This window comes from Pavona decussata, unplaced genomic scaffold, assembly GCF_977016875.1.
Source record: "Pavona decussata unplaced genomic scaffold, jaPavDecu1.1 SCAFFOLD_55, whole genome shotgun sequence".
NCBI classification, from domain to species: Eukaryota; Metazoa; Cnidaria; class Anthozoa; order Scleractinia; family Agariciidae; genus Pavona; species Pavona decussata.
Window position 1 is genome coordinate 253,889 of NW_028145477.1, and position 17,571 is coordinate 271,459.

The 17,571-nt window shown below is 38.0% G+C and overlaps 1 protein-coding gene across 3 annotated transcripts in view; it reads right to left on the minus strand.

The window, feature by feature from the left end:
• LOC146480107 (cubilin-like) overlaps positions 1-17,571 on the minus strand; it is a 127,341-nt gene that overhangs the window by 72,301 nt on the left and 37,469 nt on the right. The gene's annotated exons all lie outside the window — the stretch shown is intronic.

The window sequence follows — 17,571 nt, forward strand, 5'->3', positions numbered from 1 at the left end:
CCTCTTAGAACCACAGTTAGCACTCAGTTATTTCCGTAAAAGTAATTTAATCCATATGTTGAAGTTCAAGTTTCAAGTTTATAATTACCAAAAGAATTGAAATTACAAGTGTAATAATGATAAAATAAAGGTGGCGAGGAAACCCACAAGAAACGACAAGGCTTTTAAAGAATGGGCTCCCTCTATCATATGTTATTCGCATCTCTGAGTTTTACGAAGAGTTTTAATTGAGCGTTGCAATAATTCACACTTTCTGAGTTACCCTGTTATAGTTGTAGTCCCTGTTCTCCTTAATTCAGAGGCTGAAAATTCTGAAACGAAACAAAAATTGCATACCGTACAATTAGTAAGCGTGAAAAAATTTCTTCCTTTATGTAACGGACGGAAATTTAACTCGACTGGTGGTTTGTTTTTGCTTCTTGTGCCTATGGACGCAGCAAGGAATGGTCACCTTATTTATAAGGCTGTAATTCAACCCCATTTCGATTATTTGCAGCGTTGTCTGGGGATACTGTGGCATGAAATTAGCTGACAAACTTTAAAAGCTCCATAATTGCCCAGTACGGACCCTAACTTTCTCAAATTATGACACTGATGCTACTAAACTGTTTGAAAGATTAAACTGGGAAAATCTCAGCACTCAGCTTGACATACAAAAAGCCATAATGATTTTTAGGTCTCTTAACAATCTTACCCTAGAATACCCAGGGTCCAAGTTTACAAATCGATCCATGACTACTCCTTATACTTTCCGAGATTCTGTAAACAAACTATCCATTCCACTCCCACGAATAAACTACCTTCGAAATAGTTTTAGCTACAGTGGTGCTGTCCTATGGAATAGTCTTCCTCAAAACTTAAGGCAAACAGAATCTCTGAGTAATTTCAAAACACTTTTAAACAAACACTACAGGAAAAATAAGGAACGGCATTCATAGAAAACAGGTTTCTATTAGAATAATTAACATTGTAATTGGCATAATATTTATATGATGTATTTTAGACTTAGATATTAACATTTTATACTTCTGTACATTTTTAGACCTGATGAATTTTTTAAGTGTATAAATAAAGATTACTTACTAGTCACGTGACCAGTGCGCCTCACCTTGACACTTTCACAGGTTTTACAGCGTTCTTGTATTTGTGTTCTTTCAGTGAGTGGTAGTAACTTCACGCCAAAGAGATGTCTATAACAATGAAGGAAAAAGAAAAGAAATGAGGAAAAAATTAAATCAGAACTATGGCGAAGTCGTGAAAATGTACCGCGCTGCCGGTTTATACAGTGTATATTGACTCCGATTCCCATAAAATGTAGTCAAAAGGGACATTACCACCCCTCCACTCCCCTCCAAATAGGATAGGAGTGCCCTTAAGAGTAAAGCATTTGAGAGAACACGGAAGGCCAGGAGCCCGAGAAAGGTGCTCGGACTCTCTTAACAGGACAAAAGGATACGCTTATTCTGGTTCAAGATAGCATCCATTCTTTGTGCAGCAAAGAGAGAGAAAATGGTACACCTGATTAACAAGTCTATCAATAGTGATCGGAAATGACCACTAGGGCCGCCAAATGCCTGTCAATTGCCCCAAGGTATTGTAGGTAACCCTTAAATACAATCAGGATCTCCCATGTATATTATTTCCTTGAGTCGAGCCTCTCCCGAGCAGATTTATTCAATTTTTTAGAACTGCTCTTCCGTGATTAAACAGCCACACAAGTACAAGGATCAAAAGCGGACTGCCGACCTCTGGATCTCGAGTCCGAGTTTGCTACGATCAGAAAAGCACGCCTCCCAATTTTTTTTCTATGTACTATACTAGTGATGATTTCTCAATTCTCAATTCCTTTTATCAGCTACCTGCAAAGAAAAAAATACATTTTTATGAGCATGAGAAAATGGCGATAAATGATGCACTCACTAAAAGACAAAGAGCAAACGCTCAAAACGTCAGCAAATTACCAAATTACTTGAAATTATACTATCAACTCGGTTGAGAAAACCAAACATTCATAACAAGTAAATGATATGGTTGCTTTAAAAGAGAGACCTGACGATAGAGGAAAGTTAAGGTGATTAAACAAAGAGATAATTCCGAAAATTCCATCCAATTCGTTATCCGTGCATACAAAAGAAATAGTTTAACAATGACACTGAAAACAAGAGCATAAATTACCGATCTACAAAGTGACTGATGAATAACTTAACATGTAATATACTTAATAACTTGCACCTTTTCACATGTGTTCGCATTGTTATAGTAAATGTGCAATAATTAACCCTGTTATAGATATAAGTATTCGAACGGAAAATTTGGAAGACATTTTCGAATTACTACGCACAGGGGCGGATACAGAAAATCCAGAAAGAGGGCACCGAAGAAATTGTGGCCAATGTGCATGTGTATACATAGTCTCTCGTAATGAGTTGTAGCTTTTTTTATTAAATTTTTAATGCCTGATGTATTTAGCGTGTTTTTAAATAAAGATGATGATGATCGAGAACACAATATGTTGCATTTTAGTCATTTACAGTTTGTAAATAACCTAAATGAACAGAGATTAAAAGCTTACATTTACAATTCTCAGACTGTATAATGTAAACTTTTGAAGACGTGTTTAATAAACAGACCGAACTGCTTAACATATTCGATTCCGAACAATTCCATTTAGAGGTTTTGCTTGGCAAAACTCAAAATGTTGTGGGATTTTTGGACTTGAGCCTTTGATTCCATACTTTTTAAAAAAAATCACAAAAGGCCTTGCGTCCAGAACACTGCGGTTGAATTCAAGTCTTTGAAGCTTGAAATTCAACACTGAAAAATCTCTACAGTTGAATACAGTGCTTTTGCGTTACTATAAAAGCCTGCATTCAAACTGAGGTCTTGAAATATCACTCAAACTTAAGTTTTCTGAATCTTAAATTCGAGGTTTAATTAAGAGAGGAGTTCAAGACTTTCCTGATCAGGGAGAAATCTTGTATTCCTAATTCATGATCAGATTGTATTACATTAAACTTGCGATTTGGTTTGGCAAGTGTAATACATAAAAAAGCCATCCGCAAGTTCCCATAAAGCTGAATTAAGTGTGAAAATATTAAACAAGCGTGCACTTTGTTAGAGCACTGAATATAGTCATACAAGCCGTGCAAATTCGGTTAAACCAGTCAAGCGTCCCTTAGCCATTTGGCTTTTCTATACGCGCAAGCAAACATTAAACAAAGGCACTTATAAAGGCATGAAAAATTCAGTTACACTAAACGACTTTAAAGAAAAAAAATGAAAATTTTGATAAAGTCAAAACAGGTACAACATTAATAACGTTTGTCTGACCAGCAAGAACTGTCTTGTCATACACAGCCATTCGAACGTCTTATGCGCATGCGTGATTTGCTCTAGTTAGTCAATGCAGAAAACAAGGAATATCTAGTTGAGAAGAAAACAAACAAATTAAGGGCTATCAAACACTTACATGTTGTCGGTGTTATCCTTGATGCAGTGGTGGGTGATGATGGCTCTGTTGTGACAAAAGTAGGGAAGGTAAGGTAAAGACTAAGTGTCCCACACCGCCGGAACATAACCCACCACCCAAAGTTGCTAGACATCATCCGCGCGTCATAATTCCCCCTCTATATATCCTCTTTAGCGCATTTCATACAAACTCCCACAAACAACATTGGTATAGAAAATGAAAGCTTTGAATGTTTTTCTGTACGTAAAGCTGAATCAAGACATTGTAACCAGTGAATCACGTCTAAAAAACCCAGATGCAGCGACACTTTTTGCGTAAGAAAATGTTCTATTAACGGAAGAAGTGGTTGCACTATGAGACGTTTTCAATGTGGGACAAGACATGAAAGCGGCTGGAGGTAGAGCAAGCCTGCGAGATGAACGAAAACGCACTCTTCTACTCTTCTTTGTAAAACGGAACTAGATGCAGATAAAGCATATACATCATCATGACGCAAATTAGGAAAAATAATACGCAGTTTTCTCTCCTTGATCCCATGCCATAAAGAATACAGTCAACGACAAAGCTAGAAACCCCATTGCATATTCTGTGGTATGCAACGGGTAGTATTCCACGAAAAAATTCTGACGTTCCTCGCGGCCTAAAAATTTTTCCCGCCGAAAGATTAATTGAGGAGCCCGTGACAGGTGAAAATTTTCATTCAGAAAATTTTACTGTCAACAACTAAAACATGGAAGAAGAATACCCCAGTTTTGGCCTTAATTTTAAATTCCTGGAACCAGACGTCGAGCAGGAAAGTTAATTCACTGAGTGCCATGGGATAAATTAGTTATGCAGTGATTTCTCGTGATATACCGCAACAGTCCCACTCGTTACTTGATTTTTCTTTGTATACACACTCGCCTAAAGGCTCATGTGTATGATGAAAAAAAATCAAGTCACTCGTGGGATATTTCACGGTATATTAGTCGAAAGCATTGCATAACTAGTATGTACAGCACATTTACCGATCAAAGAGAGCGTAACTGGAAACAGTTAGTTCTCCGAGACATTGTATGCTAAGATAATACCAAAGACCCTAAAGACCTGGGGAGGCCCTAAGCTTGTCAGTATTTGTCAGTAACACTTCTCACCTGCAGTGTTTGTACTGGTTGATTTTAGCAGTTCTTCCACAGTTATCTCCCCTGTCAGCCTGTATCCCAGATTTCCAGTGCTGTTAGCTTCTGTTAAGACGCCAACAACGTTATCTTCAGTAGCATTTGAAGATTTCTGCACCACAATGTCAAAATCTACCACCACACTTCCACTTGAAAGCTTTTTGACGTCAACGCGCTCAAAATTTGACAGTTGTGCAAGGAAGATAGGTTCTACGTTTCTCTTAAAATTTGAAATAAAGGCACGAGATTCTTCCGAGTTGAGGTTGACATAAGCAGACTTGTAAATTTCATCCACGCTAATTGTTGCTCTAAACTTCTTCTCAGGAGGTGTTTCTACAAAGGAGACAACAGAATCTGATTGTTAGTAATTAAGGTCTTTGCCTCCTTTTATTACTGCTGCTCAAATACTTTCTGCGCATTTACTGGTTTCCGTGCGAGGTCAGTTACACCAGCTAAGCACGTTTTATGCGGTTGTCTAACTGCCATAAATCTTTTTCTGAAACTAAATCTCAAAAATGGAAAACTTTGGTCTCTGCCTCCATCAGCATGCAACCGAGATGCAAAGAATATCGTTTGCTATCTACTATGAGGACGTTCCGGAGCTTTCTCGATTCAAAAGTTTGGAAAGGAATAAATTGTCACTTGGCTAGATGAGTCAGGAACCTTGAAAATAGCACTTCGTTCTTGCCTGTCAGAAATTATCTTTGTTATGTATAAAAAGTTTCGCAACAGAAATGGTTTCCGTGCATGAGTGATTACACGAGGTGGACACGTTTTTCTATCTTTATGTTACTGCCAAACTCACGTGAAGAACGTAAAAATGGAAAACTCTGAGAAACTCGTAAAATGGAAACTTCGCTCTCAGCTCTGATGAGCAATATGCGATAAGGCTTCCTTAATGCAACTACTATTGAACGTATATTAAAATCGATGATATTGTTTTTCCTCCCTTTTTTCAGTTTAAACTGCATTTACAGGCGCCACATTAGTTTATTTCTACATAGTATGCATACTATGTAGAAATAAACTAATCTAATAGAAGAGATGAGTTTTGCGCCAAAACTCTCGAAAGAAGTCTATTTCATTTTCAAAATGACCGGTCCGATCGGCCAGTTCGGACTTTTGGGAAGCACCCTTAGTTGAGGATGAAAGTGCCCAGTTCAGTTTTCTATACTCTGCACATTGCTCTATTAATTTGCGACAAGACCGCAAGGTCTTTTTCTTTGTATCGCCTGATTTTCCTTCCTAGTGCTAACGTTCATTTGGAAATTCATAGGTTCACCTCGCCACTAAAACTTTTGCTGTAGAGGTTAGTTTTTTGGTTCAACATTTCTGTTATTAGTGCTGCACGTCGCAGCATTCACTGCACGTTTTGAATATTAACGATTGTTACTGCCACAGTTCTTGTACGTACTGACTCAGCAAGTAAGACTGATCTATGGTTATCACTTACTGGTTGGAACAGTGTCAGACTTCACTTGAAAGTAATTTGCTTTGAATCCGCGGAACCAGTTGGTTAAATTAGAATCGGAGACAAACACTACCTCCAGGGTCTCACCAAACGAATGAATTGTTATACTTGTATTCAATAGATTTCCACACATCCGTCCACTAGAGGTACCGTTAGAATAGGAACCATTGATAATTTCCAGATAATCACACGTACAAAGAACTCCGCACTGTTGTATCTGTAAATATGCTATGGTCAAGACAACCCGTTGGCCTTCTCTTGCTGTAATTTTCCAGCTGCAGGCCTGGTTGCCTGGGTAACCTCTCGGGTAGAAAGGACTGGTGATGACTCCTGCTGTCTCATTCAGGATCATCGACCTTGGACACACTGCAGAACAACACAAATGAGACTAAGTTTTTATAAAAAAGTTAGAGACAGCTGTAATAGCTTAATTTTTTTTGTGACGCAAGAATATTAGCCTGCGTGACAGACGGACTATAACCCCGGGGTTATAGTCCGTCTGTCACGCAGGCTAAAGAATATGGAAGACAACTCAAAACTAACTCTCAAAAGCGCCCGAGTTCATTATTGGAAATAAAGCCAATAATTAAGAGCACCTGTTTGTAAAACTCAGACAAATTCTAAATTTCGTGGCAAGGGTGGAAAATACAATTTCTTTCATATTTTAATGTTAGATAGGAGTATAACTAAAATCACTGTCTAGTTTTTTCGCTGAAATATCCTTTTATTTCAAAGAAAAATGCAAATAACGAAAATCCGTTAAAATCGTCATTTGAGGCGCTAAATTATTACACGGGTTTGAGAACCTCGCGTGCAAAAACAAATTATTCTACCGCCTTAAAAAATATGCAAATCTTTTTTTCACAATCTCTAAATTTAAATATCTGTTTGAAAGATTTTGGGAAATATTGCGTTGTTCTCGGTATACGAAATAATTTTATTTCTAAGATATACAATTCACTGCAGTAAAAGTACTTCGTGAATAAAACTAATTTTCACCATGTGCGAAACCTTCAAATTGATTAAGCTTCTGGTGGTTAAATGTTTGAAGAAAGGTCTATAGATTTCTGAAAAATTCTTTGGGCAAATGATTAAGAGCGACTCGAGAGCTTTACAAAGTCCGTAAAAAATTCAAATATTTGACCCTCCGCGGTAGACTTTAAAGTTGCGAGTCAGACATGAATTATAGTCCACGCACATGTCTTGACGCATATTAGGTTAAAATAAACACATAGAAAACATTTCGAAATGTTCTAGCCTTGTAATATGCTGTAAAACACATGTCCTAGTCGCATAACTATGAGCTCTGTTTCTAACTGTCAACGTATTCAGTGCTCAAATACAAATCTTTGATCAACTTTCGGCGAATTTTATCAATGCTGGATCATCGACGGCTTAGACATTTGTGAAGTTTAGCTTGGTTTACAGTGTATGAAAACATTACATCTGATCGCTGCGAGAATGACAAAAAATGTCGGCGCTTACAGTCTATCTTGAATTGTAGGCGGGATGTGTCGAAAAAAAAAACGACCCCAAAACGAAGACCGAAGACCGAAGACCCTGTGGTTTAAAACGAAGACCCTGTGGTTTAAAACACTTGCCTCATTTCTGTAGCGCATAAATTAAAATGTCATCTGAGCGCGCGACAAACTTGACAGTGACTTTCAGTCTCAGTCGGTACAACACGTGTCAAATTGTATAACGCAATTAAATTTCTACGTTATAAATCATACGTTTTAGTGACGATTTTAGTATATTTTGTCGTCACCAATACATTTTTTTTTTTTGCGTAAAATGCGTATTGAGCAAATGACAATGAGGAGACGTCAACAGGCCATTTCCGAGTTGCTTTGAACCTCATTATGAAAGCGAGGCTAGGTGCAAAGTTTTTGTTATTATTTTTTCCTTTCATTCATATGCAAACAAAACTAATTTTCATATGAAAAGTTTTGAACTTAGCCTCACTTTCATAGTGAGGTTCACAGTAACTCGGAAATGGCCTATTATACTGCGCCATACTGTGAGTGTACCTTTCGCTTGAGGTGCGCTTGATCCGTTTCAAAGGCCGCGCTCAAAGGTCAACTGTGTGTGACTTGCAAAGCTACATGGCTAATCTTCTATAATCAAGTACAGCACATGCAATGTCCCCGGGAAAATTTTTTAATTGTTTATATATTGGCCAAGTGTAAAAACGAACAACAGTTATAGAACTGTTGTGGTTTTGATAGGTGTCAAAAGTGTCAAACTCTAAACTTGAAAACTTTTAATCTCATCATACAAACAAAAAAATCTTATTATTTTGACTTTTTACAAAACAGGCTTTTCATTTTTTATCAGATCACATTTACATTTCAAAGGCTTGTGCCGTTATGGCTATCCGTGAAAGCTGTCGCGTAGGTCAAACGATGACTTATCTTTAAATTTTTGTTAAATGAACCGTCCTTACATTAGACAAAGTGCTCATTTCATTGTGTCCGAGTTTGAGTAATAATTTTTGTTCTGATAGCACAGCTCAGATGTTTCTGCTACTTTAATTAATAGGGATAACACTGGTGCACTTAAGGTAACCCTGGGAACACCTGTATGACCTTTCACTACAACAACAACAACAACAACCGATCAGGAGCCCATGGACTCCTGCAACAATGTATTGGTAGTTCCATACATTGATGGCAAAACTAACATAATAACAAAACTACGAAAATTGAATTACTGTGGTTTGAATCAAGCAACCTCGTTCCCAGGGTCTCTCATCTTCCCGCCCCCTGGAGCGAGAGAGAAGAGACCCTGGTTTAGGCTGATCACGTATCTTCTAGATTTTAGCAGAAAACAAATAAGCGGTTTGAGGGAGGGGAAGATATGTGGGGAATTTGTCTCCACTTAGTCCACTGGCGAGCGTAGCCTGTCGGCAATCAAAACAAACTACACATGAAGCGCTTCGGACCGAATTATGTCAAATGGGAGTATTCAGCAGACGCCCAAAACGATCAGTAAGTCTTCCACGACTGCAAACATCAGTTGTTGCAGGCTTTGTAAATCAGTTGGAGATGTATCTTGCTCGAAGAACATTTATGCAAAAGGAAATCGCGCATTGCTCGCCGCTGCTGAGGACATCTATCGCCGGCCGTTGAGACAAGATAAATTCTGAAGGTCTGAAGGTAAGATGGTTCTATTTAAAACCACTGTACTATCACCGTTTTGAAAAATAAGCTTCTTGTACTCATCGATCAAACCATTTGGTGGAAGGCAGTGCTCACTGGGTACTTTAACAGCCTTCATTAGTCACGTTTTTTCTTTCTTTACATTTTCTGCTATGTCCCTCAGAGTATGGATTTTCAGCAAAATGTCAACAGATGGCTTGTTGAAATTACCCAGCGAACAAGAAATGGCATGGCACTTGACGAGTTTTAAGTAATCAAGCATATCTTCACAGCTGGTTCTGGAGGGCATCCTTGCCATGGTTGTAATGTCGGTGATGTGTTTGGGCACATTCTGGTGCAAGGTTTGAACACCAGTAGGAGCTATAACTGGAAAGGTTACCTCAGCCAACTTTTCTCTTTTTATCTTGTGAAAGTTGTCTCTCAGGATTATTTCCTATAAAATAAATAAATAAAACTCAAAGCTTTAAAAAAAGTGAGCTCCCATAGTACATTTCTCCATTAAAGATTTATTTTGTGATCACAGCCTCATTTCTCCTTACAAAATTAATGAACTACGCCATCAAATCCATAAGTAATGAGAATTAAGGATTGATAAGCAGAGATAAATTGTCTTGGTGTTTATCACCAAGGAACTCCATCGCCTATAATTTTCATCACTACATCCACAGCAAAGGGTAAGAGTCTTATGTCATACAGGGCATGATAATAATATAGCTTTTGGTGAGTAAGAGTATTGAAAATTTGACCTGATAAACTTATCAACAAGAGATAAAGGATAGATTATTTTTGAATTACCATTTAAGGTTGATACATCCTACCATTTTCGTTACATTTACGTGGTCTCTCGAGGCTAGGCCTGCATGGTATTTTCAATCCATATTTTCAGTTGGACAAATTGTTGTCAAATTAGCTGCATTATCTGAGCATTGGAAATCGTTTCAAACAATACCTTCGATAAAGGATCTCGTCCTGTTCCAGTGGAACTCAATGTTCTCAGAAAACATTTCTGCTTTCCTGGGCAAGAGGGAAGAGTGCAATATTGGAATGTCAAATCCTTCGTAGATGTAAATTTTATTTTGTTGATAGTGATTATTTCCCAAGTCAAAAGTCGATTTAAGTGGAATACTTACTGTGAGATGACTTCAAGCTCATTTCTTCCACGACGACAATGTTTATCTCGAATGCTAAGATGCAAAGGTTTTTGTATCTTCCCCTCACAAAGTTGATGGAAGTCCAGGTTTGATATGACTGAGAAACAAATTTGCCGCGCTTTTCCCGGGCTTTTTGCGTGCAGCGGCAGGTTGGCATCCAGGCTCGTACCCAGACTCTTGTTGTTCACCCAGCAATGCCGTACAAATAGCATCAGTCGTCACGGAGTACGGGAGTGCAAGGGTGACGTTCAAACGTCGCCCTGTCAGTTGTCTGAAATACGCAGTATCAGAAAATGAAGGTTGCGTTCTAAAAGACAACACATTGGTGGCTCGTTTTGGTTCAACCTAAGGATTCTTGGAACGCTGTGTTCACCGACGATGATTATCACAATTAGAATCATCTCGTGACTGTCACGAAAGGACATCTATATCCCACGAAAATACTGTAAAATACTGCGAATTCGACGCTATGTAATTAAAGTTACAAAAACTAGAGGTTTCAAGAAAGGTAAGATAATCTTTATGAATAATAGCTTTACTACGCATACTCAGAAGAGTCCCGTATGAATAGCAAATGCAAGTCGGCCTACGGGTCCCGTACGAATAGCCACTGGGTTTTAAAAATGTTATGCCACTCGTCAACCCGAAAGCGGCAACAGATTGCTTGGCCCTACAACCGATTGCTACGGCCCTCCTGCCTTAAAAATCGGCAAATCATGCAGGATATTCTACTGTGTAAGTCTGACGCCCTAAAAAAATGAATTATTAACTCGCTAACAATGTTTGAGTCCAGCCGTACGACTAGACAACCGATTGCTGCGCTGGCTAAAAGCCCTTCTGCCTTGCGGACTGATATTTTATTATATTTTCAGAGACTCCCTAATGAGATACATTTTTCCACTCGACAATTTGTTTTGTCGACTGGACAAAGCTTCTGTCCGGCACCCGTACGACTCGTACGAGTCGACAACTGATAGCGAGACCCCTATAAACAGCCTTACAAATCTCGTCTCCCTAATGAGATGCATTTTTCCACTCGACAATTTACTTTGTCCACTCGAAAATGCTTCTGTCCACCTGTACGACTCGTACGAGTCGACAACTGAATGCTAGGGCCCTACAGCCTTACAAACACGGACTAATATTTTCTAAGTCTCCCTAATGAGATGCACCCCAAAAATTTAGAAGCAAAATCATGTAATTCCACGAAAATGAAACTACTTCACCACTTGCACTAAACTGACCAGTGGAACAATTGTTCCACGACTCGTACGACTCGTAAAGACATTTTCACGACCCGAAAAAGAGGTGAGTATTGGACAACCCTCACGAGCAACCATAGAATTGTGCTAAAATGGCCTTTGAACCTGTATTTTACAGCATATAATAAGGCTTGAACATTCGAAATGTTATCTATGTGCTTATTTTAACCTAATATGGGTCAAGACATGTGCACGGACTATAATTTATGTCTGACCCGCACAACTTCAAAGTCTACCACGGAGGGTCTACTTTGTAAAGCTCTCGCGTCGCTCTTAATCATTTGACCATCCCTCAAACGTTTAACCACCAGAAGCTTAATTGATTTGAAGGTAGGTTTCGAACATGGTGAAAATTAGTTTTATTCACGAAATACCTTTACTGCAGGAAATTGTATCCCTTCGAAATTAAATTTATGTGACAAACAACGCAATATTCCCAAAATCATTCCAACAGATATTTAGAGATTAAAAAAAAAAGAGTTGAATGTTTTAAAGGCGGTAGAACGATTTGTCTTTGCATGCGAGGCTTTCAAAACCGTGTAATAATTTAGCGCCTCAAATGACGATTTTAACGGATTTTGGTTTTTACATTTTTCTTTGAAATAAAAGGATATTTCACCGAAAAAAATATACAGTGATTTTAGTTATATCCTATTCTATCTATCATTAAAATATGAAAGAAGTCGAATTTTCCACCCTTGCCACGATATGTTTGATTTTTACGGACAGCTGCTCTTATTAATTGCTAAATTACGTCCTATCATATCACGATGTATACTTTTAAACATTTATCACTAATTCACATATCCATCCTTATCTAATTTACGGACTCTCTTCCTGGGGACGGGCATTAAAGACTTATATTAATAAAATTCTTATCCTCGACTCCAGAAAAGAGCACTTCGAATGATTCATTTCAACGATAGATGTGAGCATGCTGTTATCTTGTTTGCCAATGCGAATATTTTACCTTTGACGTTTCTATACTACGATCCTGTTTCCAACTGAATGCCCGACATTAATAATAGTAACACGCCTATAAACAACTTAAAACCTGCTGTTTCTAGAAACTTCCAATGTCCATTCATATAACACTCGATCGTCCACCTCTGGAAACTTTTAAGTCCAAAATTCTGGACTACAAAATAGATAAACGTTCTTTTTTTCGATTTGGCGTAAGACTGTAAAATGAGATACCGCGTCGTATAAAAGATTTACCTAAGGAAGAATTCAAAGGAGAAATTGGCCGGTTTCTCCTCCATATTTTGGTAAATGAAAATGTCTATATTGAAACGCCAATCATAGTACAGAAAATAGGTCTCGCCAATTAGTTGCAACTCGTTAATTTTTCGACATTCTTTTTTATAGAGTGTTTTCACATGACGTCACGGCGGCCATGTTGTTGTCCCAAAACAAAGAAATGGCGGCCATGTTGGTGTCCCAAACTAAACCTCTGGGAATTGGACTCTATTTTTATGGAAATACTTTCTTTTGTTTCAGTAAACCAATATGGCCGGTAGTCACATGAATGAAAACGCTCTATTAAGTGTCAGTTACTCGTGATTTCTCTTCTACCCCTAAATTCTATTTGTCTTTCTTAGATTGCAATGACTGTAACTGAATATCGATTTTCATCCTTAAACAGTTGTAAGTCTGGCCCGCCTTGATCAGCTCTCGCTACCTGCGGCTGAATTTTTGAATAAACTTGAATAAACGTGAATGTCTTGAAACCAAGCGTTTTCCTCAAAGCCAAGGCGAGGCGGCCAAGCCCTTGGTGTTATCCCCAAAACATGACTGGGTAGGGAACGGTTTAACCCAGGGCCCCCCTGGTTTAACCTTTGCTAGGACATTTAAGCTTATCGCCAATCACTGGGTCGAAAATACAATAGTCTGACTTAGACATTTTTTTTTTAATTCGTCTGCAGCTCGTAAGAACAGCGACAATTCCTTTTACCCTTTGCTGCTTGCAAAATGTGGCAAAAAGATGACTCTAAAAAGAGGGAAGGAGTCGAAAGCAAGTTGATGTTATGTATCAAACACGAGGAAGGTTGTTTCGTCTGATTTCCAAACGCCGAGAAGTGGGTTGGAAAAACGAGGCGTAGCCTATTTTTTTTTTTTTAACCAACTTCCAGGATTTTGGAAATCCAATGAAACACTCTTTCGAATGTTTAATATAGCTTCCCAAACCATTAATAATTTTTGGAGAAATTCAAATCTAAAGTTCACTAATTTTTATGATGATTAAGATCACATTCTGCAAACCTCGTTCACAGTAATGATTTTCTTTGAGTTTGAGAAGAAGAAATAATATAATGCCCCTTTTGAATGTCTTTTACCAAAATATCCACAACCAGCGTCCTACCATTGGGCTTAATGTGGTTTTACAACCCACGAAAAATTAAGACTGTCTTGGTCATGTGACCAATGACGTACCAATGGTAACAATGTTATGGAAGGTTCTTGAAATAAACATTTATATACATGCAAAGTTATGTTGCAACGCGCCTTAAACTCAAGAGGATATGCCTCTCTAATTAGTTCCCGAGATTTTTGGTTTTTGTGTGTCAGCTGTGTACAGCCCAAGAGACTATGTCTCTTGGTACAGCCCCATTAATTTTAAGATTCAAGACCGTTAATGGCCTTGCCATAAACTTCACACCATTTTTTTTACTATTAATATTGTATTTTTTTCGAATTGATAGGTGTACGTTTTGCATTGAGTTTAAACGCGTTTCTGGCTGTTGTAACGTGGCTAATGATGCCATCACACAAAATTTGATACGAGGAATATTTTCTGGTAAGTGTTATTCCATTTTCATGTCGTGTAGCATCCTCCTTGGCTCAAAATTGCCATAGGTTTTTGGCATTTGCGATTTTTCAGGTGCATGGGATTCTGGAAAGGTTCTTAATATAATTATACATTACTTTTATAATTATTACTATTGTTATGGTGATCTCAGATAGTCATCATTGGCGAAATCTCAAAAGGAAAAATCTTAGGACCTTTCATGATCCCTACCAGTTTTATTTTTATAACTTCAATATTCACTCAGTTATAGAGGAGGATAGAAAGCTACTCCTCTCCCTCTCCCTTCACAGCCAGCTCTAAATGGGGTTAACGGACTACCTGCCGTGACAGAGGCCAGCAAAATCCCTAAGTAAACCTACCTGAGTCTTGAGTGATGGCTGTGTAAGATGCATTAAATCCCGAGTACTGACCACTGAGAGAGATAAATATCACTTGAATAGAATTGCCTACAGAGTACACTGGTGGAGGAAGGTAGTCACCAGTCAAATGGAATGGCAAACGTCCATAACCAGAAGCAACATTAGTGATTGTAAGAAGTGATTCGTTTCTCGACATTTGGTGACCTAATGTAAAGCTATAGAAGCTGAGTTTGATTATGTAGCCACTGGGAACTGTGATATTCCAGGTACATTTGATGTAACTAGGGAAGTTGCTTGGAAAATTTGGGCTTGAAAAGGATCCTCCTGATCCGCTAAGGACCTTTCCAGAGGAGCAAGCTGTGGAGAAAATTATCCTTTATATGAATAATTAGTTGTACACCCTTCTGTAATATCTTTTGCGAGAAATTTAAGTCAGACAATATATCAGCACTATTTTCGTATACGAAATGAGTAAGGCCTTGACTACTCCTTCAAAGGTGTTAGTGTGTCAAATGGGTGACGCGTAAAAAACAAAAAAAAAAACAAAAAAAGAAGATGCGTCCAAAGAGAATTATTCATCTAAAGCAAAAGGCATTTTTTATATGGCATAAAGCTCTTAATAGCTGGAACAAATTTGTTTCCGGCATGCACATGGAGCGATTAATGCAAGGGGCCACGTACGTATTCGAAAATTAAGTCATGCACGTTCTGTGTGCTTATGTTTGGTTAGGTTCATATTCGTTTCTACAATACATTTTATATAAGATCCTCGACTCCCTCTCAGCCCTTGATGATTCTTTCTTGCACTCAATTCTTGAACGCTTCGGTCCATTTGTAAATGCTCCCGAATAGTTTTCAGCACAAGAAGTGTTTTTTATATCCGCTTCAATTTTTTCCGGCTTCCACCAAAACAAAATTAGAATAGTTTTATTTCCTAAAATACTCCGTTACATTGTGATTTTTTGTGTGTGTTTGTTACTTCTTTCAACGACGGAAGAACGCGAGTCTAATAGTGTCGGTAAAAAATTGAACCTTTGTTAGTGATGGGAAGGCGGCCGTGGCGACACCAGATTACACTCCGAATTTTTTTTTTTTTTTCAGGGGTTATTGACCTCGGTTTTAAGACAACTGTGTGTACTTAATTTCGCGCGTCTCATAATAATGATAACTCGTGCAAGGTGTCATGTTTGATAATGAAGTTTCTCCTTCCTTCTCATGTTACTGCTACGGAGGTCAGGAGTTACCTGTGATTATGGTACTGCGGTTTACTTGAAAGTACGTTGCCTTAAATCCAGGGTACGTCTTCGGTGAACTACCATCAGAAAGAAACAGCACCTTCAAGCTCTCGCGATACGAGTGAACTATGAGAACCCAGTGAAAGCAATGATAATCGTAAGAATGATAATATCGATAACAGAAATAAGTACTACTATAATGGTAACCACATCGTCTTGCATCACTTGTGTGATAAAGACTATCAAAAATTGAGCCATTTTGAATTTCCAGATGATCGCAGGTACAGGACACTCCACACAGCTGAATGGCCATGTATTCGATGATCAACACCACGTAGTTTCCCTCACTTGCTGTGATTTGCCAGCTGCATCTCTGGTAGTCTGGGTAATTTCTGGGGTAGAAAGGACTGGTGATGATTCCTGATGTCTCATTCAGGATTGCCAAATTTGGACACACTGCAGAAAAAAAAAAAAAACTAGTCAATCTCGATTTTGCTATAAAGGGTACAGTAATGTTCTTAGAATTGTCTCCCAAATGCTTGAAACCTTTCGAAAGTAAACTTCGGTATCGAATTCATCACTGGAAAACATTACTTTTATTTGAAGTGCTTTTAAGTATATGTGAAGGTCTATTCAAACCGCAGTTATGCATTAACAGCGTTTGGTGAAACCAGTTACATATCTTAGCAACCAAATTAAGAAAAAAAGTTACAACCACCTTAAAAAAGAAAGCATTAGATGCATAATTTTTATTTCAATGTTCACAATTGAGAAGTATAAAGCATTGTGCTTTGATTCTTGAGTTTCTTCTCTAGAGCCTTTGTTATAGGCTCACATGAAGGGATCTCTATAAACTGACATCAAATATTGGCTGCTCTGAGCAGCTCAAAATTTAAAGTTGTCTAAAAGTATCAAGTCACTTAGGTTAGCCTGCCTGTAAAGCAGTATTGAAGCAGGTGCAGATGAAACCGATTTTTGTAAATAACAGGGTGAAATTTTCTCGGAAGATTTATAAGCAGCTGTTTAGTTAAAAGTGTCTAAAAAAGGGGCCATATTGCTGTATTTTCTTCAAAACTGCTAAAATATTTGTCAGAGAACCTTTTTTCTAACATGAAATTGCTGTTAGAGCACTGGAAAGAAAATAGTAAGGGATTCCTCCGAAGAAGAACAAACTATAATCAGTTTTTAGTGACTTTTCTACAATACAAAGGAAGAACATGAGAAAATTGGCCGATTTTTCCAAGTTGCAATCCACTTTCATCCTAGCCATTCCCAGCCAAAGATAAACGATGCGAGCTTCTGTGCACAAGTGGGGTTATTTTTAACAAAAGCAAACCATTATTTTGACCATTCAATCAATTCAAATATGATTTTAGGCTATTCAAAGTGACACAAAAATAGGTGACACTGCCTCTTTAAACACCTATTCTCTTATTCTCGAGTTCAGCAATAATTGAGACTAAATTAAATTCAGTGATGTGACATTGGGCGAGGTCT